This window comes from Antechinus flavipes, chromosome 6 (genome assembly GCF_016432865.1).
Source record: "Antechinus flavipes isolate AdamAnt ecotype Samford, QLD, Australia chromosome 6, AdamAnt_v2, whole genome shotgun sequence".
NCBI lineage: Eukaryota > Metazoa > Chordata > Mammalia > Dasyuromorphia > Dasyuridae > Antechinus > Antechinus flavipes.
In genome coordinates, this window is record NC_067403.1 from 113,728,800 (window position 1) to 113,754,819 (window position 26,020).

The window sequence follows — 26,020 nt, forward strand, 5'->3', positions numbered from 1 at the left end:
TTTTTCAATGAGGAATTTCACATTTCTTCCTCCTACTACTATTTTGATTTTCGTATTATCATATCTTGATGTTTCAAAGAGTCATTAGTTTCCACTTGCTCAATTCTAACATTTAAGAAATTATTTTCTTCATTGAGTTTTTGTACTTCCTTCTCTTTTGAATCGATTTTATTTTCTTATGGAGTTTTATTTTTCTCAGAAAATTTTTGTCTATGTTTCGCCATACTATTGATCCTTTTTTCCCCCATGATTCTTTTTCATTACTCTCATTTATTTTCCCAATTTTCTTCTACTCTTCTCTTTTGAGTCGATTTTATTTTCTTATGGAGTTTTATTTTTCTCAGAAAATTTTTGTCTATGTTTCGCCATACTATTGATCCTTTTTTCCTCCATGATTCTTTTTCATTACTCTCATTTATTTTCCCAATTTTCTTCTACTCTTCTCTTTTGAGTCGATTTTATTTTCTTATGGAGTTTTATTTTTCTCAGAAAATTTTTGTCTATGTTTCGCCATACTATTGATCCTTTTTTCCCCCATGATTCTTTTTCATTACTCTCATTTCTTTCCCCAATTTTCTTCTACTCTAATTTGCTTTTTAAAACTTTTCAAAGCTTTCCAGGAATTCTTTTTCAAACTGATACCAAATTACATTTTTCTTTAAGCCTTCCCATGGAGTCATTTTGACATGATTCTCCTCTTCTAAATTTATGCCTTGATTCTCCCTGTCACAATAGAAAATTTCGTTACTCAAATTCTTTGAAACTGTTGTTTCTTACTCATTTTTTCTTGCCTTTCCTCGTGATTTAGTGTTTTTATGTGAGACATGGACTCCAGGCCTGCACTATCCCAAGCTTTTTGCACTGGAGCTTCGGAACTTAATACTGGTTTTCATGACTGAGCTCTTTGATTTCCCTGGAGCGTAGACCTCTCTTGTTTATAATGGGGAGATGGGGCCTTCCTGTAGGCCTTCCCTGGTGTCTGGTTAACTGCTAGTGTCCCAGGGGTAGAATTTTTCTGTTGGATTTCTACTGTAACAGAATCTTTCAGATTGCTGACTGTAAAGGAGTGATTTTGTTACTCGTTTGCCCTAGGTTGGAACACAGTGTTGCTGCATTGCTAGAGAAAACAGAATCTCTCTGCTGGCAAAACCCAGGAGAGGGTTTTTGCTAATTGGACAGCCCTACCATGGGCTTCACTATTTTCCCACAATGGGTTCAAGACCTGGATGGTAATTTGTGCTGGGGATAGTGTATGGGGGTGGGAACTTATTGTGCTGCACAAAATGTTCACTTGCCTAGGAGGCTGTTGGGCTTAGATCTTTGCTGCAGTCCTCCAGGTGTAAGGCTGAATATTGCTGCTACTGCTGCTGTTCTTGCACCTTCCTCTGCTCCCATCCCAATGAGACAAATTTTTCCTACAATCCTGGTAAGCTGCTTCTCTACTCCTAGATCAAGTCTGAAGTGGTTTTTAGAAAGAAAATTCAGAAGAAAAACAGTGAAGTTCTTTTAAATTATATGCGCTAATTTTAAAAAGTATACTCATAAAGTATGATGAGGATACACATACATTTCACTAAGAAAAGAGTATGTTTCATTCCTATGAAACACAAAGAAGAAACATGATGGTTTCTTAGTCAATGCAATGTGAAGGGAGAAACCAAAAATACTTGAATTCTTCCCATCTTTTATTTAGATATTACAAATGAAAATACCTATATTTTTCATTTATTCTTCATTTATTTTACACTAATTTTCACTTGTTCATCCCTTATTTTTAGTAAGGCTCAGGAATGTCTCAATGAGAATATAAAAGAGTAAGTGAATGAAATAATAACAACCATAATGATAATATGGGGCAAACCATCAATCCTTTATGAAAAGGACAAAATCCATACCCTAAAAATATTTACATATGAATATATACAAGAATATTTGTGTATGTGTGCATTTGATCAAATATTAAAATTTTCTTGTGAAATTCCAATGGAAAAACCTCTCCTAATGAAGATAAGTGCACTTGATTTGCATCTTATAGTCTTATAAATTGGTTTAAAGAGGATGAGGAGGAGGAGGAGGATGAAGATGATGACTATGATGATGATTTTTTTTCTAACAGAATTGCAAGGTATATAGTAGCCTTCCAAATCTACCAAATGAAGAGGTCCAGGAAAATGCAAAAAGCCCTGAAAGAGAAACCAAGTGACCCTGTCATAGTAAGACCAGAAATAATGATTTAAATATAAATTAGCCACTAATTTTCTCACCACTATCTCCAGTCCCTAAGTAGATTCCTTGCTTCTTTTGACCCCAAATCTGATGTTGTTTGACATATAAAAATCCTAAAGAAACCTATTTCATTTTACCCATGCTAAACATGGGTACTTGACTTCACTGAGAATTTTAGAGGATAGCTCTGGAACATTCATTTTGATCACCCCATTCATCTTGTCAGTGTGTCCTTTCAATAAAGTTAGCTTCTTTTTTATACACAGCCTATTTTGTGCTGACTTTTATGTTATTCACTATGCCAATTTCTCATTTATGCCAGTTCTCTCATAAGAAGCATGAGTTACCATCTAAGGTTGTAACTGAGAATTCAACAGCCTTATCTGTATGAAAAATTTTGTTTTGTTTTATTTTGCTTTAAAACTAGAAATCAAGGACTGAATAAAATCTCTCATATCTTTGCAGCCTCTCCCTGACCACACATCCATAATTAGGAACACACCCTTATTACATACTACTTGAACTTTTATCTTGAACTATATATTACCATAAATAGTAGATACTGGTTCTCTCTATGGGACATTGGTGTCAAGAAAAATTATTATTAAATAACTCATTGCTAATATTAGAGAGAAATTAGATTCATCTTTATCTGAAACCTTATTTTCCACTGGGCCAAATCAGTGTCTGAAGGACTTCACTAATAATCAGATTTGACTGATTTTTTTTTTCCTAAATCTTGTTCAGACCCTATCACTTAGGGAAGTCCATTGTGTTCTATTCTGGTTTGGGTGGGGATAAATTCTTTAATTAGATTGTCATAGGTTAGAAGTGATTTGGAAATAAATAATATGATCAAAAACTCCAACCTCTAATTAGAATAGGTCCACTTCTCTTTATAATATTCATTCTCTCTCATTACTTGTTAGCCATAGTAGATTGCCTTCCTCAGGAACACCCACTTATTCAAAGGCATATAAACATTAGATTGTATGAGAGATCTTTGACATTCAAAAGTATCACTGACCACTTTAATTAATAATATACTACATTAATAATACAATGATTAATTTCACAGAAATTATGTCTCTTGAACCTTTTCTACATTTACAGTATTCTAAACCTGAGTTGGAATTGACAGATTAAAGTATGAAAAGCACTTTGAAATTATCTCATGTGATTCTAAGAACAGTGTTCAAGCAACTAATGAGAACATTTTATTTAAACACTATATGTCAAAAATAGTGCGGGGTGCTAGTACTATGTAGATAAAAAAGGATTCAAAACCACTTGTAGAAAGGGCTATTATTTCTCTATTATTTTAAAGCTTGAGAAACTGAGACTCAGAGATATTGATTTGCATTAGATCATAGCCTACAATAAGTGTCCAAGGAGGTCTTTGAAGGCATATTTCTTTGACAGTTTAGGTTCAAGACATTAACTAGCTAGTTTTTCACTATAGCAAATAAAAATGCATATAACATAATATAAATAAATAAATATAAATGGTCCCTTCATGCTTTTGATCTATAAACCTTGATATTAACCTATGAAATCACACACAGTCCAGCTCCAAAGTTAAATTTATTTAAATGCATTCTGTGTGTCAGTACATCATTGTTTAAACACTTTTATTTGCTATTTTAAAGCCATTTAAAGTTATTGAAATTTTTTGTCTCCATTTAAAATTTGTCAGCATTTTCCCAATAAGCATCAATATGATCCTCAAAATAATTAAAAGACAATATTAAATACAAAATGAGAGTTTTGCCAAAGAATTATAGAATAAATAAAGTATTTTAAGAAGCTATTACAATACCCACATATACACATTTACATAAGATATTCAAAGACCATTAGTTAGTATCATTCAATTATATGACAATTTTCCTTTTCCTTTCCCAGGAATAATGACTTATATTTATTCTAAAACAAATACACATATACACAGTCTCATTTTTGAAATGAGATTTTAGATTTAGTACCAATGTAATTAATTTTACTTTAAAATAGAATTCAAAAAAAGTTGAGATGAAGCCTTGAATTAAAGCTGCATTGCTCCAGTGAGTGACAGATGACATGAAGTAGGCAAATGTAAATTAATTGGAGAACCAGAGCAGTAGCATTTGGAGAAATTGGGAAAGATTTCATGTAGAAAATGGTGAATTTTTTCAGGGAAAAAGATGAATATTCAATGAAATAAGGGACTTTCAGTTTTTCCTGATGAAAAGACCAGAGCTGAACAGAAAATTTGATTTTTAGATACAAGACTCAAGAAAAAGAAAAAACAAATGCTATTCAATAAGGTTAGACTTGAGATATAATATTCCAATATAATGGAAATAACATGGAAAGATGAAGCATGAAACTCGAGAATTGTATCTTTTTCTTTTTTAGCACAGTTAAAAGATTAAAAGGGTTATGCATAGACAGAAAGAGAAAGAGTGGGTTTGAATTGATTTTGATATGATGATATAAAAAATTTAAGAATGAAAAAAGAATTGTACTGGGAAAAGAGAAAAGGGGAGGAAAAATAAGGTAAATTACATCACATGAAGAGGCACAAAAGACCTACTACAGTATAAAAAAAGAAGGGAGGGGGTGAGTATCATTTTAACCTTATTCTCATTGGATTTGGCTCAAAGAGGAAATAATATACACAGTTAGCAAAAGGTATCCTAGACAATGAAGTCATCAATACTAAATATATATGCACAAAAAGGTTTGACATTCAGATTCTTAGAGGAAAAGTTAAAGTCAGAGTATAGGAAGAAATACACAGCAAAACTATGCTAGTGGGAGATCTTAACCTCCCTTTCTCAGACCTAGATAAAACTAAACAAAAAATAAACAAGAAAGGAGTTAAAGAGGTGAATAGAATTTTAGAAAGGTTATATATGGTAAACCTCTGAAGAATACTGAATAGGAATAAAAAGAATAATACATGACAACTCAAATTCAAAAACAACAGAAATATTAAATACATGTTTTTCAGATCATGAAACAATATAAATTACATGTAATAAGGAGCCAAGGAAAGATATCTTTAAAATATTTGACAAAAAGAAAAAAGCATATAGACACCCATTCTTTTTTCTTTTTCTGACCTATTAATAGATATTAACACAGTACATTCTTATATGTTATAAAGGCTGAGAATCCAAATGTAGAATTAAAATTCCTCTTGAACTCAAGGGGTTTACAATTTATCCATGGAAGACAAAAGAATAGGAAGATGCAGACAAGTCTCTTAAGTCCATGTTATGCAAATTCTATTCCCCTGTGGTCTGCAGGAACTTGTGCTCAGGCTTTAAGAAGTAGTTGACAAGGACCAAGCTAGGGATCCTAGGCTGCAGTTATTCTATAGAATCAAAAAAGAACAAGACCAGATAGAATCCCAAGGAAATAGTGAGGTCTGTTGGAATGGTCCACTTAAGGGAGTATAAGATAGGTTCATAATATCACTTTGGGGAGGTAAGACAATAGCTTTTCTATTGAGATGATACTTAAATCCATCTTGACCAGAAGCTAGTGATTTGGATAGGCAAAGTTAAAGAAAGTACATTTCAAGTATGGGGGACAATGAGAGCAAAGACAAATATGTAGGCAATTCTAGGAACAAAATTTGGTTGGATCACTGTGTGAAAGAGAGTGATGTGTAATAAAGCTGAAAAAGTAAGTTGGGGCACAACTGAGAAAGGCTATAAATGCTAGGCAGTGGAGTTTATGTCTGATCCTAAAAATAACATGGAGCTCCTTAAGGTTCCTGAGCAGGGGAGTGACAATTTCAGATCTGTGCCTTAGTGAAATTGAGGTTTGGATTCCCTTGATTCCTGGTCAGGGAACCAAATGATGATGTTTGGTGCAGGGAAGAGAGTTATGAGAACCCCTTCTGGTTGGTGCAGGTCCTTCATAAAATAATTTATGAACCCAAAAAGTTAGAATGGCAAAAAAAAAAAAAAAATTATTGGCACTGAAAAGTCAGCTTTTGCTAGGAGGTTGACTTCCTCAGTGGCAAGGTCTTGACAGAGAAGTAAAGGTCTAGCAGAGAAATCCTGGCAGAGAGATAAAGAGGGGTTAACTCTGAGAAAAAAGGATGTCTCCTCAGTGGGCAGGAGGTCCTCACAGGTACCTATGCCAAGGACAGGTCTCTTGGCCTGACATGTTCCTGCTTTACACCTCTGCAAAGAAATGAGCCCCCAAATTGCTCTTTTAAAAGATATTTGAGACTGAAGTTCCAATTGAATGAAATTACTGCCCCTAGGCCTAGATTTCCAGCAGAATAAGATAATTTACTGGGAGTGGTCGGGAGCCAATCTTCAGCTCAATAAGGGTCCATAGAAATATAGATATCCAGTTAAATGAGATTACTTAAATTTGAGCTAAGTAGCCAGTGGTACTGGACTCAACTAGCCCCACCAAGATAAAAGAATAAACCACTTTATCTTGATTCCCTGAGGCAAGTCTCTTCCAGGAGAATTTCTTCCCTTCAAGGGAAGCTTTAACTCCAAAATCAGAATGGTTTCAGAGTTCCACCTGTCAAAATCACTTTGGCAGCTCTGTGAGGAAATTTGAATGGGGGAAAAATTACCAAATAACCAAAAAAAAAAAAATTAAATCAATGAATAAGGGGGCAAATGAAAGGCAAACAGAGCCTTCAGGTTCCCTAGCTAAGAAATTGGCTTGATCATGAGACTCTGAGACCTCCAGTTATCTGAATAAATAAATCTATCTTTACTTGAGTCTAAGGCTTTAGGACTAGAATTAATCTGCAAATAGATTCCATTTACACTTTAATCAAATATGATCTCTCTTAATCAGGTGGAGCTTTGGACAAAATTGGAAAGAATGTTCCTGAAGGATTTGGTCAATCTCATCATTATTACCTCTTTCCTTCAGAAACTGATATACAAGGGCTGTTACTTGAATAAAGAAATAGATGGGAAGGAAGGAGAGAGGGAGGAAAGAAAAGGAAAGAAAGAAAGAAAGAAAGAAAGAAAGAAAGAAAGAAAGAAAGAAAGAAAGAAAGAAAGAAAGAAAGAAAGAAAGAAAGAAAGAAAGAAAGAAAGAAAGAAAGAAAAAAGAAAAAGAAAGGAGGGAGGGAAGGAAGGAGGGAAAGAGAGAAGGAGGGAGGGAGGGAAGGAGGGAAGAAGAGAGGAAGAGAGAAAGGAAGAGAGGGAGGAAGGGAGAGAAGAAGGGAGGAAGGAAGGGAGGGAGGAAGGGAGGAAGAAAAAAAAAACTCAGTCTTAATTTTGTTATTAATATAATTCAAAAATAGCCATTTTTTTTCTTGTTTTCTTTCTTTGAGTCTTCTTCAGGCACAGCTCTACTAACTCTGTGGACTTTTTTCTCCTTAGTTCTTCTCCAATCTTCACGTCTCAGCTTGATTTTAATGTTATCTTGTCTTTCCCTACTAGACTGTAAGGTCCTTGAGAAAAGAAACTGTCTTTGTTTTTATATTGCTAATATTTATTGTTCTTGCATTTCCAGCACTTACGTTGAAGTCTAAAACTTAATAAATGCTTAACAAATGCTTGTTGAATTAACAACTTTTGGAATAGTTTGGCCTGCATATAATAAATAACTTATTTTTTCTCCTTCCAAATTTTTGTGTAAGCTGTCTCAAGCATGTTAGATCAATGTATTCATCTTGCCAAACAAACTACACTCCTATTTAAACATAAATTTTACATGAAAGACAATAGCTTTCACACACACACACACACACACACACACACACACACACACACACATATGTATGTATCTTGGCCTCTTTTTCCTCATCAGTACAATAAGTTCAATGGATTATATGATTTCTAAATTATGATTTCAGAAACTATGAAAATCAGGGATTTTTCCTTGCCTTCAACTTCAGAATGGTGTTTAATTGACTAACATCACTAAGGATTATGATTTTCTTAATGGTCTATCAGTGATGTCAAACTAAAATAAAAACTGAGGGCACTAATTCATATAAAGTATCCCTACTGACCATTTAATGATTTATTCCTCAAAAAACAATTATCTGTATTTTATTGTATTTATTTTATTAACTATTTCCTTTTAAATTTTAGTTTGATTTAGCTTGCACTTGGGGGGCCATATTAAATGTGTCTGAACTGTATTATTGGCTAATATATATACAGTGTGTTTGTGTGTGTGTGTATGTGTGTAAGAGAGAGAGAGAGAAAGAGAGGAAATACTTTTTTCTCTAAACAATGTATTTCAGAAAAAAAAATCTAGTCCACTGGGCTATTGTCTCCTTGGCAGAATTTGTCAAATAGGTCCAATTCCACTGACTCTTTTGTAGGTATCTATCATATGAGTCATAATCAAGAAGTGTTGAAGGAAAAATAAGATTTTGTGATATAGAATCAAACTCTTCTAAAAATTAAAATATGAAATGTCACTTATATTTTCTGGAATATTGACACTAGGCTTTGGTAGAAGTTGTGAAAGTTTTGAATTTTTTTATGCACTACTTTAGTTACTGACAAACATTCATTTCTCTTGCATACTATTTACTTCACAAGGAAAAAATATGGATCAGAGCCTTGACTTGGGGTTTAATAATTCTGAGTTCTAAAAAGCCATCTAATCTACTATTTCATTTTTTTTTCTACAAAAGAAGTTGCTATCTGATACATAGCAAAAAAAAAAAAGTGTAGATTCCTTTTTAACCCTAAAAAGTGCTCAATTATGGCTGTTTTTATCTTTATTGCAGGTAGTGGATTCCAAAGACTACTGGACTTTTTGAGTTTCTTTTCTGCTCTGTTGCTTCAAGTTAATTAAAAAAAAAATTGTTTTTTACTTGTTTGGTCTGAATAACAGCATTATCTATAATCAACTCTTTAAAGCATTCTAACTTTAATCTACTTTTGCATAAGACATATATAATATTTCATACAAAGGAAAAATAAACCCTAGACAGGATACTTTTCTAAAGTAAAAACAGAACATTATATGAAAAAAGAATGGAACTGAGTTTCCAATCTTTCCCTGGCTAAGAAAATGTAGACTGCTTAAATTTAAATAGGTCCAATACAGAACAATGAAATCTACATATTAGAATAATATGACGCTTCACTTTTATGTTTCATTATTATGTTTCTTTGGTATATCCATATATATATATATATATATATATATATAAATTTACGAGAACTGATTATCTTTTCAGAAAAGCAGACTACAAGTTCTTAATACCATACTACATCAATGATTCAGTCAAAACCTAGGTGACTTTCTTAAAAGAGACAGAAGCCTTGCTGATTATAATTTATTTCCTTCTTTTTGAGTTTCTTCACTATTATAGACTGTGTAAGAAAAATGTTAATTTCTCTTTTAAATTCACATATAAATTCCTTCCAATTTTAAATTCCCCAAAGAAATGTTTCTTCTGAAAGCAATTGGTGTCAGACCAGAGGAAATGCCTTTTAAGCCATACCAATTCAAAGAAATAAGATTTATTTTGTAGTCTCTACTAATTAATGTAGCCTTGTGGAACTGTTTTTGGTTTACAAACCTTTCTTTTTTCAGTTTGAACACTCAGTTTTATCTTACTGTTTAAGGAGAAAATGATAGAAAAAGTAATATTAGCTTTGAGCTTTCAATATGAATGTACTATAAGTCCTTTTCCCTAAAGTAAAATAGTTCAATTCCCCTTGAAAATTCACTCTGAGAAGTCATTCTCCAATTGATCAATGGTCAAAGGATATGAACAGACAATTTTCAGATGATGAAATTGAAACTATTACCACTCATATGAAAGAGTGTTCCAAATCACTATTGATCAGAGAAATGCAAATTAAGACAACTCTGAGATACCACGACACACCTGTCAGATTGGCTAAGATGACAGGAAAAAATAATGATGAATATTGGAGGGGAAATGGGAAAACTGGGACACTGATGTATTGTTGGTGGAGTTGCGAACGAATCCAACCATTCTGGAGAGCAATCTGGAATTATGCTCAAAAAGTTATCAAACTGTGCATACCCTTTGATCCAGCAGTGTTACTTCTGGGCTTATATCCCAAAGAAATACTAAAGATGGGAAAGGGACCTGTATGTGCCAAAATGTTTGTGGCAGTCCTGTTTGTAATGTCTAGAAACTGGAAATTGAATGGATGCCCATCAATTGGAGAATGGCTGGGTAAATAAAGGTGTGTCGAGAATGGCTGGGTAAAACATATGAATGTTATGGAATATTATTGTTCTGTAAGAAATGACCAACAGGATGAATACAGAGAAGCTTGGAGAGACTTACATGAACTGATGAAATGAGCAGAACCAGGAGATCATTATACATTTCAACAACGATATTGTATGAGGATGTATTCTGATGGAAGTGGATTTCTTTGACAAAGAGACCTAACTCAGTTTCAGTTGATCAAGGATGGACAGAAGCAGCTACACCCAAAGAAAGAACACTGGGAAATGAATGTAAGCTATTTCCATTTTTGTTTTTCTTCCCGGGTTATTTTTACCTTCTGAATCCAATTCTCCCTGTGCAACAAGAAAACTGTTCGGTTCTGCAAACATATATTGTATCTAGGATATGCTGCAACATATTTAACATATATAGGACTGCTTGCCATCTAGGGGAGAGGGTGGAAGGAGGGAGGGGAAAAATCGGAACAGAAGCAAGTGCAAGGGATAATGTTGTAAAAAAAAAAAAATTATCCTGGCATGGGTTCTGTCAATAAAAAGTTACTATAAAATAAAATTTAAAAAAAAAGAAAAAGAAAAAGAAAATTCACTCTGAGGAAAAAATAAGAAAGAAAGAAAATAACATTTAATCTGGTTTGAATAACTGGATAATATTTAATAAAAAAAATGAAAATCAGGTCACTAGTTCAGGGTCAGATGGTTCTTGTTTTAGACCCTCATTATCTTTCTTCACTTTGGCTGATGTCTGCCTTTGAGAGGCACCCGTTTTTCCAAAGTCATTTAAGCATTAACCTCTGAGAGAGATCATTGATCATCACTTTATTGATTACTTGCTAGTTCAATTAATAAATTGATTACTTATTACCCAGAAAGTCTCTCAGGCTTTTCATTAATTTCAAAAGATATTCTGGACCCTTTCCTTAAAACGAAAGTTCAAGAAGAAATTAAATAATTAAAAGACCTTTACAGGTAAAGTAAACTTCCAGAATGAGAAGACTGTTGGACAACATTGAAGAAAGAAAACTACAACAGAGTGGGAAAGAAATTTGGAAAACCTGAAGTGAGCCTTGCAGAAAAATGGAGTGAACATGACTATTCTGAACTCTTTGCTTAAAATGAGTGCTCTTGGAGAAACTTGATCAATCATGTTTACTCAAAAATCAGTTAAGTCTGTTGACAAAGAATAAGGATTCAATACATGATTCCTCTATTGAGGTCTTCAGTGTTACATATGGTCAGCAGGGGAATTTATCCCTGAGTCAGGAGGCACTGATAGAGATAAGTTTAGCTCTATGGTCCCACCCTCTAATGCGGTCTTCCATTCTGAAAAAACAAATTATGTCAAAATTCCTGAGATCCTCTCTCTGTAGAGGTCTGGAGCAGTCTCATCTTGCCATGTCCTGTCAGAAATTCAGGTCATGTCCCTGAGATAAAATTTTATCTATAAAATCTACTTGTGGTTCCTTTCAAAGCTGTTGTGTTCCTTTAGGTCAGTCCACCACAGAACTCTGCCTCATGGTGTCTTTTTTCTTTCTCTTTACTCCAAGTTATATGGTATTTCTCCTAACTTTACTATGCTTCACAATCCCATTTCTTCTCCTCTAACTCTTTTAGGGTGCTAAATCCTTTTCTGGATTTTGCCTGCTAGCTAAGAGCATACCCCAACCTCATGGGGTGCTCTCTTTCTACTGAGAAACTTGTTTTTCATATCCTCTTCCATTCTATTTCATATTTACCATTCCTGATTTTTATTGTATTCCTTCTTTTTTAATTTGTAACCCCTTCCCCTAAATAAATCTATCTTTTGCCAAATAGAATGGCCATTGTGAATTGTTTAAATGACCAAACCTAAACTTTTGATGTCTATCATCATTTGGTGTCTGTCACTCACATCATTTTGGTCCTTGAATCACATGATTGGATGTCAAACACCATATCAGAAACCATATCACTCAAATACAAAATATATTTCATAATTTCAGTATTTGTGGAAAGGATGCATTCAAAATATTTTGCCTAAAAGATCACTTTTCATTTAACTATCAGTTCCCTCATTTGTAGTTTATAGTGCCATTTTTTTTTTGCCCATTTATCTTCCATCATATGGTTAATAAACTGATTTTTTTATAAAGCAAAATATTTTTATTACTCTCTCTAAAATTTACAAGTCTATAATTTGACCATTGCATGATTACTCTTTCAGGTACATTCTCCAGATATTGTAATCTAACTACTACAGGCAGAAAGTGGGATTTTTGAACAGTGAATTCTTTTTTTTTTAATTTTATTTTTATTTTTTTTTTATTTTATTTTATTTTATTTTTTTTAATTTTTTATTTAATAATTACTTTATATTGACACTCGTTTCTGTTCCGATTTTTTTTTCCCCTCCCTCCCTCCACCCCCTCCCCTAGATGGCAAGCAGTCCTTTATATGTTGGATATGTTGCAGTATATCCTAGATACAATATATGTTTGCAGAACCGAACAGTTCTCTTGTTGCTTAGGGAGAATTGGATTCAGAAGGTATAAATAACCCGGGAAGAAAAACAAAAATGCAGATAGTTCACATTCGTTTCCCAGTGTTCTTTCTTTGGGTGTAGCTGCTTTTGTCCGTCATTTATCAATTGAAACTCAGGTCTCTTTGTCAAAGAAATCCACTTCCATCAAAATATGTCCTCATACAATATCGTTGTCGAAGTGTATAATGATCTCCTGGTTCTGCTCATTTCACTTAGCATCAGTTCATGTAAGTCTCGCCAGTCCTCTCTGTATTCATCCTGTTGGTCATTTCTTACAGAACAATAATATTCCATAACATTCATATACCACAATTTACCCAGCCATTCTCTAATTGATGGGCATCCATTCATTTTCCAGTTTCTAGCCACTACAAACAGGGCTGCTACAAACATTTTGGCACATACAGGTCCCTTTCCCTTCTTTAGTATTTCTTTGGGATATAAGCCCAATAGAAACACTGCTGGATCAAAGGGTATGCACAATTTGATAATTTTTTGGGCATAATTCCAGATTACTCTCCAGAATGGTTGGATTCGTTCACAACTCCACCAACAATGCATTAGTGTCCCAGTTTTCCTGCATCCCCTCCAACATTCATCATTATTTGAACAGTGAATTCTAAAGCTAAATGAGCAGAATTGTCTAAATCATGAAATTATTCATTCATATCTATATTACTTAAGTAAAATACACATCAATAAGATTTCTACTATTGAAATTCAATGGTGGTTTTTTCCCCTAATATATTCAATTAGATGATATTTTTAGAAATGTATTAATTTTTGGGTATGAAAGTAATAATGAGAGAAATACTGAAAAATTTAGGCTTCCACAGAATATTGCAAGGTTCAAGGTAATGCAAGATAATACGTATCACTGACCAATGAGTTTTCAGAATGTGAGACAAATAATGTATAAGGCTCTTAGCTTTCTAAAAGAAATATCTTTCAGTCAGCAATGTGTGAGTGTACTAAGGACCAAGTACTAAGTGCCAAGTACTGGAGAAGGAAAGAAAATCTGTTGTCTTTTTACTCAAACATATCCAATAAGCTGATTTTTGCTTAAATTACAAAGAGGGCAGAGTTTCATTAAAGATACAATATTGTTTGTTGTCCATCATTCTGGAAGAGAACCAAAATTACTCTTTTGGGGTTAAGTACCAAGTACTCTACTTAAAAAGTACCAATATTACTATATTAAAGTACAGTACATACTTGAACATACTTTAACTGTTTCTAATCATACCAGTTCAAGCTTAGAAGCCTCTATTATAAGTCAGACAAAAATAGTCCATATGAACATTTGAAGGGGAAATGTCTCCAAATTTGCACATTTCAAATTTCTGTTGAAGTATTTGCAGTTCTGCATTGCTCATAGAGTACACAAGCTTATTTGACGTGGGCATGCCATTCTGGAAGGTCCTGTGTCAGTGTCTTCCATAACTAACAATTCATTCCAAAGTTTTGCAGAGCAACCTTTTGAGTATTTTTGTATTGTTTCTTTTAATGCCCATATGAACAACTGTCTTTTGTATGTTCTTGTAAAATATTCTTTTAGACAAATGTTTGGCCTTCAATCATGACTTGGCTAGCCCATCAGAGTTGCACTCTCTACAATATAGTTTGAATGTTTCACTTTGAATAAAGTGAAATATCTTATGTTGCCAGTTGATCCTTAGAATTTTTTAAAGACAATTCAAATGAAAGAAATTTAATTGATTGATAAAACTCAGGTACACTGCCCAGGTTTAACAGGCATAAAACAATGAAGCTATCACACTGTTTCTGCTTCATTGTTGCCAACTATGTAATGATTCAGCTTTCTCTCCAAGTTAGCAATAAACTCTTCAGGTATGGAGAAGCACTCGAATCTATTGACATTAAGTATTCTGTTAGTAGTCATGCTTTGGAGCTGTTACTTTTTTTGAATGTGTATATTTAATTAGAATTGAAAAGAAGCATAGAAATAATTGAACCACAACTTTTATTTTATAGTTAAAAAAAAATGGAATCTGGAGAGATGATTTGACTTTCTAAGATCAAAGGACAAGTAAATGATAAAAAGTGGAGCCCAAACCTAGATCTACTGAAAATTCCAATCCCTCCTTCCACCTCCTGTTATACACATATCAATAACTTTGGAACCCCTCTTTCAGAAAAAAAGAGATTAGAATCCAGTTGTGTACTCTAACTCAAGTAGACTTGCTCTAGACTATTCTGTTCAGTTCTGGATGTGAAGTTTTATGAAAAAAATTGAAAACTGCAATGTGTCCAAAGCAGAATGACCAAAATGGGGTGGGGCATGGAACTATAAGACCTGAAGGCATGTCATGTTACTGAATTTTTTTTGTTTTGCTTTGTCTCAGAGTACAGAATTAGAGCCAATAGGTATCAGTTTTAGGGAGGCAGATTTTGAATTGGAATAAAGAAAAAAAAAAAAGAAAGAAATCCTAACAATTAAATGTACCTTTTTTTTTTTTCATTCTTAGCTATGTTTGTTGATAGTGATTTTATTTTATTTTATTTTATTTTTAATCACTGGATCTCTTAAGAGGATACTGGCTGATTCTTTGTGATAGATTTTTTTTTTTTTTGAAATGAGATTGTTGTTCAGAAAACAGTTGGATTAAATGATCTCTGAGGCCTATCTATGTGTGATATTCTACAATAAGCAAATAATGAGTGGCATATCTAATGGAGTTTAATACACAGTGACCTTTCCTCTAGTTTCCTCTCAGACAGACATATTTTACAAACTCTTCTTAAGAAATGTCACTTACTAATACAGAGATCATTCCATGGCACTAATTAATATTGTGGAGCAAAAGGTGATCTGCACATTGCTGAGACATGCTTCTAATGAAATTGAGATCATCTGCACCTGACACTGACATCTAGACACAAGATTTAAAAGGAGAATTTAGGTAGTTGGGATGGCAGCAGACTATTCTAAATGATGATATGACTAAGAACTGCCAACTTTTTATGCTCCAACTCAGACAGAAGGTTCTGTACTCTTCTCTATCCTAAGCATACTGTCTATTATGTGCTCAAAGGCCATAATTATTTCAAAAATAGACATTTGAGAGAACCAGATAATTAGTCCAGTGCAGCTGGTATAAAAATATTGGCACAAGGATTGGTATCATTAAAATATTGGCACAATCATTTGTAAGTAATACTCCTGGGTAAGTTAAGCACTTCAAGTACCTAATCATTTTTTTAAAGAAGCAAAGAAAACATATGGAAAATTAATGCTATTTTTTCCTAATACATTTAACCTCCATGCAAAAAAAAAAAAAAAAGCCAAATTTAAATGACTGTATTTTTGGATTTTCTTAAAATGATATCACTACTACAACTCTCAGAAATTCACCATTTACTTCTCTTTCTCTTGATTTTTTTCCCCATAAAAGTAAGTTTTCTTCTCATTTCCTCATGTTCTTTCTTCCTGAGTTCCTTTCAATTGTGCAGCCTTTAACTTTCATATTTTCTTAAATTCATATCCTTAATATTTTCTCTCTTAGAGAATAATTTCCTACCTGCATATTTTGTTGTTATTGTTAATGATGTCCATGGTGTTTTCTTGGAAAAGTTACTAGAGTGGCATGCCAGTTATTTAATGTGGATTAAAGCAAACTGAAGTTAAGTATCTTTTACATGGTCACCCAGCCTGAGACCAGATTTGAAATCAGGGCTTTCTGACTCCAGGTCCAAAATTCTATCCCTTAGCTGGTCTCATATAGGCTGTGCTGTTACTTATATAACTACTATCAATCATAATTACAATCCTCATCATCATAATCAATATAGTCCAAAGATTCAAACTTATTTGTTTAGGAATGTCCTCTTTGTTGAAGATTAATTAGTTAGTCAATAAGTATTTATTCATCACCTCTTGGACAGCTAGATGATACAATGCATACAATACCTGACCTAATGTTTAGAAGATGAGATCAAAAGTGACCTCAGACATCTACTAGGTTTGTTACTCTGAGAAAGTTCACCCACGTTTCCTCATCTATAAAATGAGCTGAAGAAAAAATTACAAACCACTCTATCTTTGTCAAAAACACCAAAATTGGGTCACAAAGAGTTGGACATGACTTAAAATGAACAATAACAAAAATCACCTACTATGTGTCAAACACTGTTAAAGATAAATGCTTTGTGCCTTCAGAAGGGGAAGTTTGAGAGTTTGGAATAACAGAGAGAGCTTCTAACTTCCAGAAAGAAAACATGTTCCAGGGACCTATTGTCTTGGGTTACATTAATGCTTATATAGCACTTGAAAGTTTAGGGGACATGGGAGAAGAGGTGGGAGCAGAGAGATTGTGTTTAACTAGCTTATCCAGGCTAGCTATATGATGTCTACTTGAACCCAAACAAATTTCTGATTGACATGGAGGCTTCAATATATTTTATTTTCAAGTTGAACCTATTCACGTCTCCATTTACAACTTTATTCCTCCCTCCCACTATCTTTTCCCTCTTGGTACTCACAATATTGCTGCCAGAAGACTTCCTATTGACTCTAATCTACAACTCAGAATTTATGAGCACAAGTAATTTACTCCCAGAGTCAGAGATTACAGACATGCACCATGATTCCCACCTCTTTCTAAAAGCTTATGAAACACTTTCTTTACGTTGTCTTATTTAAGCTTCACAACAAACCTGTAAAGTTAAGTTTACTAATTTACTTTTCTAACTTACTATGGTATTATAAAGATGAGAAATAGTAGGAAAATGGAGAAGCTCTGGTTCTGAATGTAGAGGTTCTGATGGATTCAAATACCATCTTTGCCACTTACTGCCTATGTGAACTTCTTCAGGTTTAAACTCTAAAAGTATTAGACTTCAATTACCTTTCTCATTCCCTTGAGTTTTTAATATGTATTTCTATGAGAAGCAGTGTATCATAACAATAAGATTTAGGTTTGAATCAAGATTCTGACTTCCATGTTTGTGACCTCGAATGAGTTGTGTCCCTGATTTTCAGTTTCCTCATTTGTAAACTGGTGAATAATGATTTGATTATCTACCTCCCAAAACCCTTTTAAAGAAGATACTTTGTTAACTTATATATAAATGTGAGGTATTGTGATAATTTCCATTAAATTCTTCCTGTCACTCTAACACTCTGGATGAATTAGCTTTCAGTTATCATCTTCAGGGCAGCCACCAGGAGGTAGAATTTCTCTCAGTGCCTCTGGCAAGGAGACTCAGAATAGTAGCAATGAGACTGAGTTCTATTATTTTTTTTTCCCCTAGCTAGCTTCTCCATCTTCCTTTGACAAACTAGAACTTTTTAATACATGAAGATTTTGTTTTCCTTTATCTGTGATTCACTCCTATATTAATTCACATTTAAGACTCTTTGTCATGAAGGTACCTTCAAAAGATACCATTCTTCCTGGAGTTGCGATGTGCCAGTGGTTTTTCTGTCTGGAGATCAATGACATGCATACTTTGTCTTTAAACTCTAACTCACTTTTTGTTCCTAATAATTTATCATGCAAGCACAGTTGTAAGATAAAAACTCATCAAAGTCATCACTGTTCTACAATTTTCTTCATTGAAATCTCTTTGTCACTTATTAGTCTTTTAAGCGATCAATCTTTTTTTTTTTAATCTAGTCACATTTCCTTTCACTAGTTATTGTTCCACTATTATCTATTTCTGCTTCATTTTTTCTCTTTGCTCTTTGTTTTTCATTTTCAGGAGATTCACATAAACAAACTTTTAACTATCTTCAAAGTTAAAGTTCCAATGGTGTATTTGACTCAGTGTTGTGACAGTTTTTAATTAATGTGTATCTGTATTTCTGTACCCTTTTGGCTTCTAGGAGAAGAGTTGCATTTTTAAGAAAAGCTGCATGGAGTGGCAGCCATGTGCTTTCCCCCTGACTTTAATAGTACACAGGCAGCTGGAGCCTTGAATATGTTTCTGGGGGCCAATTTCTAATGCTATATTTAATGGAGTTGCCACTAGCACAGACATTTGATATTCTGCCCTCAAATGCACACATAGACAGCTTCCATTGATTGTAATAAAATCTGCAGGTATTTGTGCAAATACAGATATTGACATAGAGTCAAACATTCAATATATCTTCTTTTATTTAACTTTTTTGATATTAGTTTCTTAAGAGGTCTCAGGTACTTCATAGGAGGACCACACCTCTTAATAGCTGAAATAATTCAATTCTTTGTTTATCCATTTGTATTTTAATGGAAATAAGCATTTACTTAAACTATTATATGCCAGGCACTGAATTAAGTGATGAGGATACAGGAAAAAATCCGGTTCTATATCTGCAAATATGTCTTCTCAAAAAAAAAAAAAAATATAAAATTTCTCAAGATATTTCAAGAAATTCATATAAAATTTCTCCCAGCATCCTATTTATTCCTTTAAGCCAAGTGAGCAACAAATAGGCAGTAATCACTAATTATTTGATTCTGAGACCTTTCTTTGGGAAAGGAATTAGCAAGTAAAAAGGACAAGAATAGGGGAAAAAAAAAACTGAGATGGAAATAGTGACCAGAGGGAGAATTGAATGTTTCAAAATCACAAAAGAAACAGTCAGAATAAATGAAGGTCTTCTTTCCGATTGTAAAGGAATAGATAGAAGTTTGTGAGAAAATCTTTCCTTTTTTTTTGGATCAAACCACTAAATAAATATGAAAAACTGCTGTCTTTTATTGAACATAGCTCTTAAATGACAAAAACTCTAAGAAACTATAATAATTTGAGAATTTATTTACCACTTGACTCTATGCATTCATATATTTATGCAGATATAAAAAATGGTGAAGATAAATGAACTGATTGGAATTTGTCAGTTCAGATTTTCTTTAAAAAAATCAGAACTGACAAAGTCCAATCAATTTTCTTTTTAAAAATCAGAGTTCTTTTTCATTATATTTTTGTTTGAGAACTCCGTGAGAGTAAGGGGGAAAAATAAGAACATTTTACAGATATATTTTCAAAAATAAAGCCTTTTTTTTTTTTTTTTTAAGATTGTGGCATAACAGAGTTGGAATTTAGAAACCATGGTTGCATTTCCAGCTCTGCTAACGGTAAATCCTTGGGGAACTTGCACCTGAATTTCTTCATTTATATAATAAAAGGATTAATTAAGATCTCTTCTGTGTTTTTTTAATTGCTTTAAAATATTTTATTTTTTCAATGAATATTTATTTTCTCTCCCATTTTCTTTGGGTCTAGTAATTTATTTAATTAAATTTAATTCAACAATTTGTTAAGTACCTATTATAATAGCAGAATGGAATAAGAAGGCAAATATATAATAATATCTGCAGTCAGGAAGCTTGCATACCAGTGGAGAAAAACAAATTTCATGTCTAGGTAAGCATAGGTTAGTATGAAGGAGAAATCATTAACAACAAGGGGCAATAAGGAATTTCCTCTAGGAAATATAGATTTTGCTGATCCTTGAGGTAAGGTAAAAATATTATTTTACAGAGATAAATAAGGAGACCAAAGTATAAAAAAGACATGAAAATGGAATGGAATGCTGAGTTTGGGAAAAATAGATAAATTTGACTGGAATGCAAAGAACATAAATGGAAACAATATGAAGTCTGGAAATATGGGTGAAAGACATATTTAAGCACTTCAAATATCAATCTAGAGAACTTATAATTTATTCCTTCCAGAGGTTATGTGGAGACCACAGAATAACTTTTTCCAGTAGTGTTTGACATGAATATGAATAGAAATAGAGCAGGTTAAAGTAAGATCTTCCTGCATTTTATCAAGACATGAAGAATAATAGGACAAAGGGGGAAAGAGATTCAAGAATAAAAAATAGTTTGTATTTGATTGAATCTACTACTACGCCATCACCATAAGGGTAGAAAGTATAGTCAGAGCAAGTATGATAGACTGGAAGAATTGGGGAAAGTAGAAAGGTCAGAAGTCCTGATGAAGAACAAACAATAGATTTAGAAAGAATTGAGTGGAAAGAAACAAGAAAGATTGGGGAAGGTGTAATGCCATAGAAACTGAGGCAAGATAGAGATTAGAGAGTTTTTAATAATTTATTTGAAAGGGAGAGACTGTGCTGGGGCATGCTGCCCCCAGGACTGAGGTCCAAAGCATCCAGCCACTAATGTGTGCTTCCCAGGAAATATATATATACACACAAGGCTCAGCTACAGGGATAGACCGAGGCAAGAGCAGAGTCAGAGCACTGAGAGCAGGAACAGACTATCAATCCGCTTCTGACAAGGTGGCATTCTGACAGGTTGGGATGGGGAGAGGCACCCAACATTCTGATGATGTCTAAAATATAAGGTCTTTCTTCCTATCTGGATCATCATGATTAGGAGGAAGGGGTGGTGTTGAAGTATTGAGCAAAACAATTAGGAACTGAGGCAGAACTATTCAGGGAAACCGAATCAGGACAATAAAAGGGAACTGTGGCACAATAAGGGTATGGAAGAAAAAAAATCAGAATTTAAAATCATGGAGGTAGCAGTTATATATATGAGGTTAAGAGCTATCAGAAGACTTGCCCTATGGAGTCAAGATGTAGATTATAGATTTGATAAAATTTAACTTGAAGAATAGGATACTTATGAGGATATGAATGTAGAAGTTGGGATAAAGAAGTCTATGAATCAGATAATAAGCTCTTTTTTATTATAGTTTTTACTTACAAGATATATGCATGTGTAATTTTTCAGTGCTGAAAAATCAGATTTGACCCTTGCAAAACCTTCTGTTTCAACTTTTTCCCTCCTTCCCCTCACTCCTTTCCTCAGATAGCAAGTAGACCAATACATGTTAAATATATTAAAGTTTATGTTAAATACAATATATGTATACATATCCATGCAGTTATTTTGCTGCATAAAAAGAATTGGACTTTGAAAGAATGTAAAATTAACTTGAGAAGGAAATAAAAAATGCAAGCAGACAAAAAACGCATTGGGAATGCTATGTACTAGTTCACATTCATTTCCAGAGTTCTTTTGCTGGATGTAGCTGGTTCTATTTATTATTGAATAAATGGAACTGATTTGGTTCATCTCATTGTTGAAGAGGGCCACTTCCATCAGAATTGATCATCATATATTATTGTTGTTGAAGTATATAATGATCTCCTGGTCCTGCTCATTTCACTCAGCATCAGTTCATGTAAGCCTTTCCAGGCCTTTCTGAAAGCTTCCTGCCGGTCATTTCTTACAGAACAATAATATTCCATAACATTCATATACCCCAATTTATTCGGCCATTCTCCAACTGATGGGTGTCCATTCAATTTCCAGTTTCTAGGCACTACAAAGAGGGCTACCACAAACATTTTTGTACATACAGCTCACTTTCCCTTCTTTAAGATCTCTTTGGGAGATAAGCCCAGTAGTAACACTGCTGGATCAAAAGGTATGCACAGTTTGATAACTTTTTGAGCATAGTTCCAAATTGCTCTCCAGAATGGCTAGATGTATTCACAATTCCACCAACAATGTATCAGAGTCTCAGTTTTCCCACATCCCTTCCAGCATTCCACATTATCTTTCCCTGTCATTCTAGCTAGTCTGACAAGTATGTAGTGGTTTCTCGGAGCTGTCTTAATTTTCATTTTTCTGATTAATAATGACTTGGAGCATCTTTTCATATGGTTAGAAATAGTTTCAATTTTTTTTCATCTGAAAATTGTCTGTTCATATCCTTTGACCATTTATCAATTGGAGAATGATTTAATTTCTTATAAATTAGAGTCAATTTTCTATATATTTTAGAAATAAGGCCTTTATTAGGACCTTTGATTGTAAAAACGTTTTCCCAGTTTATTGTTTCCCTTCTAATCTTGTCTGCATTAGTTTTGTTTGTACAAAAGCTTTTTAATTTGATATAATCAAAATTTTCTATTTTGGGATCTCTAGTTCTTCTTTGGTCACAAATTCCTTTCTCCTCCACAGGTCTTAGAGATAAACTATCCTATATTCTTCTGATTTATTTATAATCTCATTCTTTATGCCTAGATCATGAACCCATTTTGACCTTATCTTTGTGTATGGGGTTAAGTGTGGGTCAATGCCTAGTTTCTGCATACTAATTTCCAATTTTCTCAGCAGTTTTTGTCAAACAGTGAATTCTTATACCAAAAGCTAGTCTTTTGGTTTGTCAAACACTAGATTAATAAACTCTTTAAGAAAGAAAGAAAAAAAAAAGACTCAGGTCCAGAAAACTCAAAGAAGCCTCTTCAAAGTCACATGAAGTTAAAGTGGCAAAGCTAACATTGAAGATCTCCAATTGCCCATAGCCCAGGACACGGGAGAAACAGGGCCTACTTATATTTCTTTTTTTACCATTGAAAAGAATGTCTTTAGAGTCAAAGAGTAAAATCAAATTCTTATCTAATACATCCTCTGTGACTTTGTGTGGATAACTTAACCTTCCTACATCTCAGTGTTCTCATATAAAAAATAACAGATTTGAACTAAATGACCTGTGATTGTCCTTCCAGCTGTAGATCTCTGACCAAAATAAATGAATCATTTAACATCTCTTGGCTTTAAATTAGTTATCTAATCAGTGAGATGAACAATTTCAATTAGGAGTTTTTAACCTGGATCTGCATATTCAGAGGGAATGAATAACTTTTTTGTGGGTTTTGTGAACAATAATAATCATAAAAAGTACATTTCAATGTGATTTGTTTCCTTTGCATTTCATGATATACATTTAAATGCCAAAGGAGTCTGTGACACCTAGATTTTCCAGAAAATCCCTCAGTTCTAATAATCTGGATCTGTGAGAGGCAATTTTGCATTTCCTGATAAGAAATAGGAAAGAGTTTCTGACTAGTGGTGTCTCCTTCAAATTGCAATCATATGGTCCCTGGAGGAAAGCAATATATCTAAAACCTCTGACTCATGCATACATCGAATAAATGTATCACAGAGTTCCATTTACAAAAAGGAAGGAAAAAGATTGTTTGTTGCTCACACTATTCTGTAATCATAAGGATTCTTCCTATGCCCTTGACCACACACACACATGAAACTTGTTCTTAACTGGATCTCAGGCTTTGTTTGACTGAGTTTCTGTAAAAGGCATATAAATTGAGCAGCATAGTGGGCTAAGAGCACTTAGTAGAGTTCTTCCAACGTGAGGATACTCACAAAGCAATAGAAGTCTTGGATGAAGGAAAAAAAATTAAAGGCAATTAAGCAGAGACACACTTTGTTTCCTTTCTCTGTTCAGCAGCATATGTATTTACTATCCTCTTGAGCCTGAACAAGATTTGTTTTAATTCACATATTTCAGTAATTGTCGATTTAATATAGAAATTAGCCTAAAGTTAATAAGTTAGCATGTCAGGAATGAAAGGAATATTTTCATGCACTTAGACTAAAAACTGATGTTAATATAACAATCACATTGAATTCTGGCATTTGGAGCAAGATACAAGTTGGCAAAATATAGGAAAACTGAAGCCAATTGGCAAAAGTTAGAGGCAATTTGAATGCATACATTTTCTAACAGCACAATTTACATTGCTATGTTTCTGGCTAGTTTCTTATCTTTGCCATAAACTATTTTCAACTATTTTGACATTGGATATTATGTATAATATATTTACATATTTATCTGTCATCTATTTATCCATCCATCCATTTATCTATGTGTCTATTCTAATCTATAGGTTAAAATGAAACCAAACAAAACAGAAAAGCACTAAAGTTCCATTCTGGGGGAAAAAAAATCCTTGAATACTTACAATCATCATTTCTTCAACCTAAATCTACTCTTAGAGATGTAAAAGTATTTCTTAGAATTAAAGAAGAAGAAATATACTATAGCAATGAAAGAAAGCATAACCTTTTTGAACATATAAAGAAGTTGAAAGATCATTTTTTTTATCTGAAATTCAGCAATTTCTTTTTCCTCTGACATTTTATTTGGAGCTTTGGGAAAGAAACAATTACTTTAAAAGAAATTTACCCCCTCCCTTTCAATATTACACATTGATTGAAACTCAGAAATGGAAGGTATCTGAAAGGTCAGATTTGCTGACTTCACATCTATTAAGGAGGTACCCAAAGGTTTGGACAAGGAAATTCCTGTCCATAAGGTCTAAATAAAACTTTGTCAGATGTCACATGTTTAATGTTTTCATGGTTAGACATAATTTGCTGATCCAAAAGAAGAATGAGCTGTCTCTGTAGGAAGTTTTCTGATCAGCTCATCTGGTAAAGAATTCCCCTATAAAACATCCTTAATAAACAGGCGATCAATTTGTTGAAAAAAATGATAAAATCTTTCATTAAGTGTATGGAATAAGTGTCACAAAACCTGCATGTTAGAAAATTCACTTTAAATATGAGAAACAAACAAAAAGGTTAAACTTCCATTCTATAAAAGGGTCAAAATGTGGATTTATATTTTGATATTAGAATAAGGTGTTTGATAAGAACTTTAAGAGACCTGACTATTAAGCAAACTAAATTGGGAGACTGAGTCAAAAACTTGTCTTAATTCTAACTCCATGCGTACCTTAGAAAAGCATTTCCAAACACAGGCCTAAACATACCCGTTTTTTTTTTTTTTTCCCTACCACCATCTATGAAAAGCAAGATGTAGACTGATTTCTAACCTAATTTATTAAAATTTGAATGAATTGTCCAAGAGGTAGTAACAACATTGGCAATGCAAAGCAAAGGAAAGCTTGGGTAGGAAGGAGGGAAGGGAGTGGAGCTCTTACCTCACTTATTCATGTTCCACTAGATTTGGAAGATCCCTTACTACTCAGAGATTCTGTGATTTTATCAGAATACTCTTTTTCTTGGCCTATGACCTGCAGGTAATTATTTAATAGTTTTTTTTTTTAAACTTGTATCATAAAAATGTTAACTTTACAATTTGCTCAAGCTATATCTTAAAGAGAAGTAAAAAAAGGTCATGTTATATTAATAAAAATGAACCCTACAAAATTAGGAATTGTATAAGAGATTAATTTATCTTAGTTTAACAAATGTAGCTTCTTCCTCTCTTTGAGGTTGCAGTCTCATTTCATTTTTTTTTCAGTTACCAATTTTTTTTAGCAATATCTATAAAGCA

At 33.3% G+C, this 26,020-nt stretch overlaps 1 pseudogene; it reads right to left on the bottom strand.

The window, feature by feature from the left end:
* Window positions 1–1,287: 1,287 nt before the first annotated feature.
* Window positions 1,288–26,020, bottom strand: part of LOC127541430 (R3H domain-containing protein 2-like) — a 32,632-nt pseudogene continuing 7,899 nt past the window's right edge.